General features: G+C 31.1%; 1 protein-coding gene across 1 annotated transcript in view; it reads left to right on the top strand.

The window, feature by feature from the left end:
• Positions 1 to 5,000, top strand: part of LOC137632407 (opioid-binding protein/cell adhesion molecule homolog) — a 49,581-nt gene that overhangs the window by 3,011 nt on the left and 41,570 nt on the right. The gene's annotated exons all lie outside the window — the stretch shown is intronic.

Genomic DNA, 5,000 nt, shown 5'->3' with positions numbered 1-5,000 from the left:
CGAACAAGGAATTATAACGACGTAAAGTTAATATTTGTTGTAAATGGAGTGACCGATATCTCGAGTTACCCCGGAGACGCTACAACATTGACGTATATAGTCTTTATTAGAGGAGCGTGGGATCGTGTTAAACACTGAAAAACAATGTGATGAGATCATGCGAACGAGTTATTTTTCCAAGAAGCTCTTTTGGAAAAATGCTCGTATGATCTTTTATATGTATGTCTCTATATACTGTATATATATATATATATATATATATATATATATATATATATATATATATATATATATATATATACACATATATACATATTTATACAGTATATATATATATATATATATATATATATATATATATATATATATATATATATATATATATATGTGTATATATGTGTGTGTGTGTGTATATATATATGTATATATATAAATATGTATATATATCCCTTGTATAATAATGAGCTACTCTCTCTCTCTCTCTCTCTCTCTCTCTCTCTCTCTCTCTCTCTATATATATATATATATATATATATATATATATATATATATATATATATATATATATATATATATATATATATATATATATATTTATATATGTATGTATATATATGTATATATATATTTATATATATACTGTATATACTGTATATATATATATATATATATATATATATATATATATATATATATATATATATATATATAATCTTTCCTGTCGCGCTAAGGGGCAACCACTCGGAAACCACAATCTCCCACAAATTGCCCAAACTGCCGTGTTGTAGTTAGGAAAGGGAGAGGGGGATGAGAAGGGTTGGATCTGCCTGTGTGCCTATTAAGTATTTAGACATTTTTGACGGGTGGTGTACACAAGTATATATATATATATATATATATATATATATATATATATATATATATATATATATATATATATATATATATATATATATATATATATATATTACGATTAAAACAGGAAAGGAATATACACCATTAGATAATATGTTACGGATTAAATTTTATTTAATAGTAATCTTCCTTTAATTCAAGAAGCTTTATTTAGTATCGAGTAAGATAAATTAAATCTTAATCTCTCAAGCTTGGGGAAGGTGGTCATCGTATCCTGGGGTAATTCTATTCTACTATTCTGGTTTGAAATGTTGGAATGGAGTGGATGTGTAGTGAATGTAAAATACGTGAGGCATGTATCATTTTAAGGGAGAAGTTTGGCTTGATAAAGTGCTCTGGGGACTGGAGAAAACGCCATCATTAAGAATGCTCTTCGTATCTCGAGGTCCTTGATACGCTGGTGAGGAAAAGAAATGAGAAAAGTTGTAAGAGGAACAAGGCAATGACATTCGTGTGTGCTTTCTAAGTTTTGAGTTATGCTGGTCGTGCATGGAAAAGAAGTGATGTGAGCAGTTTCAACATCAGAACTTGAGGAGCAGTACCCATACCTAGACGAGACTCTCAAGCTCTTGATACTAGCTGGGGACGATCCAACAATGCAACGTTGCCACGTATCTATGCGAGGTTGCCAGGCCAGCCACACCTTTCATTCTAGTGTGAAAGCTCTTGCCATGTAACTATGCAACGCTGCCACGTAACTATGCGAGGTTGCCACGTCAACTACACCTTTCCTTCTAGTGTGAAAGCTCTTGCCGCGTAACTATGCAACGCTACCACGTAACTATGCGAGGTTGCCACGTCGACCACGCCTTTCCTTCTAGTGTGAAAGCTCTTGCCACGTAACTATGCAACGCTACCACGTAACTATGCGAGGTTGCCACGTATCTATGCAACGCTGCCATGTAACTATGCGAGTATGCCACGTCAACCGCACCTTTCCTTCTAGTGTAAAAGCTCTTGCCACGTAACTATGTAACGCTGCCACGTAGCTATGCTAGCCTGCCACATAACTATGCAACGCTGCCACGTAGCTATGCTAGCCTGCCACGTCAACCACACCTTTCCTTCTAGTGTGAAAGCTCTTGCCACATAATTATGCAACTCTGCCATGTAACTATGCGATGTTGCCACATGTATGTATGTATTTATTTGTGTGAAAAAGGAAGAAAGCCATATATAAAGTATATATATATATATATATATATATATATATATATATATATATATATATATATATACCTAAATATATATATGTATATATAGATGTCTGTGTGTATATATGTATGTAAGTATGTATGTATTTGTGTGAAAAAAGGAAGAAAGCCGTATATATATATATATATATATATATATATATATATATATATATATATATATATATATATATATATATATATATATATATATATATATATAATAACATAATATAATATGTATATATATATATATATATATATATATATATATATATATATATATATATATATATATATATGTATGTATATATTGAGAGAGAGAGAGAGAGAGAGAGAGAGAGAGAGAGAGAGAGAGAGAGAGAGAGAGAGAGAGAGAGAGTGTGTATTTCATGTATTGATAATAATTTAAGATCATTGCACCAGGCCCAAAGGCTTGATAGTTATACCTCACTAACAAATCCTTTTCCTCCTGACATTTTAGGGATTTATATGACCCAATAATGAATTGAGAAATAAATTATGTAATATTTACATTAATCATTTTTGAAATAATGGCAAAAACTTTGTAAACCTGTTGATGGGAAATTACAAAGAATAATTAAAGAAAACGTTTATTGATTGAACAGTGTAATTCGTTGCAAATTACATTGCTTAAGAAACCTTGGTACAGTTGTCTTCATTAATTCCCCTACACTGATGTCTCTTTAGCTTCCCATGAAGTGGACGGGAATTAATGAAGGCAACTGTACTTGTGTTTTGATGTAATAAAGTTATGATAAGATTGGCGAAATGTTTAATATTAATTTTTATGATTTTTTTTAATCGTTTTGGATTCTTTGTCAGGCCAAAATTGTAGTGTAATTTCTGCCAACATACTTTCACAGGAACTTGTTATTTTTTAGTTTCGTATGAGTGCAGTGAAATGTGGGTTTAAAGGTCTAAAGGCCACTCATGAATGGCATAAGCAAGGGACAGTGACATTGCCCTAGGAAGCAGGACAATGCCCTAGAGACTGACTATATATTATATGATCAGCAGCCAAGCCCCTCTCCATCCAAGCTAGGACCAGGGAGGGCCAAGCAATGGCTACTGATGACTCAGCAGATAGACGTATAGGCTCCCCCAAACCTTAGCTCACAAGGATGGTAAGGTTGCAGACACTAAAGGTACTAACGAGTCTGAGAGGGACTCGAACCCCCGTCTGGCAAACACCAGGCAGGGACGTTACCAATCAGGCCACAACAACCCTAAAGGTGTATGAAATTAACTACATTGTTAAAAACCCAGTAATTCTAATAGGAAATTCTCCTTAAAAAATATACTGTTCTTAGTCGTAATTCAGCAAAATACAGGCGACCGTAATTTTAACTTGCTTTGTTTTCTTTTATGGGATGGTGACCGTAATGTCACTCCTTTACGTCAATATATCCGTTTTTAAAACAGTAAAAATCGTGGTATAAATGGTGCAATGCATTTACCTCTTTTTTTTCTTTCTTTTTTTTCCTTTTTCTAAATAATCATATATTAGATAGAAATATACGAAGAATCTTTTTTTCTACTCAGAATTGGGTCAAATATAAAAACAAAAGTCAGTGTTCTTAGAGTCCAAACCGCCATCAATCCTTTAGGAATTTCATATTTTTTTCAGTTATATTTAGAAATGAAAAGTCTCTGTAAGTCACGTATTCAGGAGAAACGTTTTTTTTTTTTTTTCTTGAAAATATAAATCGAGTACACCAAACCTGTTTTGTGCACGTGCTTTATCGCGTGTCTTTTGCATGCATATGTATTTGTATGTCATCATCATCAGCCGTTACTTGTCCACTGCAGGACAAGGGCCTCAGACATGTCCTTCCACTCGCGTCTTTTTATGGTCTTTCTATGCCTCTATACCCGTAAATTTATTTCGTCAATCCATCGTCTTCTCTCCCATCCCCTGCTTTTGCAACCTCAAGGGACCCATTCTGTTATTCTTAAAGTCCATATATTATCTGACATTCTCATTATATGTCGTGATCATATCCATTGCTTTTTTCTTACATGTTAGAATATGTGAGTATAGATAAATGGACGTGCGTTAATCTAAGTCTGGCTTTTTGAGTTTATCAATCAAAATTCAGATTAGAAATGCACCCAAATCCTTCTCAACCTGATACTGACACACACATATAGAAGTATATAGTATATATATATATATATATATATATATATATATATATATATATATATATATATATAAATTATATATATGTGTGTGTATGTGTTTATATATGGCTGTATGTATACATATATATATATATATATATATATATATATATATATATATATATATATATATATATATATATATATATATATATATATACATATATATATATATATATATATATATATATATATATATATATATATATATATATTTATATATATATATATATATGTATATATATATATATATATTTATATATATATATATATATGTATATATATATATATATATATATATATATATATATATATATATATATATATATATATATATATATATATATATATATATATATATGGAGCTGTAGATAAATGGACTTGTATTGACCTAAATTAGCCTATTTCATTTTAGCATTAATGATGATTATGATTAGATATGTACCCAGGGCCTTCTCATCTCACCTAGACACCAATCAAATAGCTTTTCCACTTACTGTGACTCTTCTCTCGTTTTTTACAACATAAGTGTGGGTGAGGAAGTATTTATAAATACACTGCAGGAGTCAACGAATGTACTCTACGAGAGCCCCATTATAGATTTACCTGTAAGGATAATCGAACGTGTGACGTCACCTACCCTAATTAACCTTTAGTCTGGCAGTGACGTCACTGATCATTGGT

Source organism: Palaemon carinicauda, chromosome 3 (assembly GCF_036898095.1).
Source record: "Palaemon carinicauda isolate YSFRI2023 chromosome 3, ASM3689809v2, whole genome shotgun sequence".
Lineage (NCBI taxonomy): Eukaryota > Metazoa > Arthropoda > Malacostraca > Decapoda > Palaemonidae > Palaemon > Palaemon carinicauda.
This window is presented reverse-complemented; position numbering and strand designations above follow the sequence as displayed.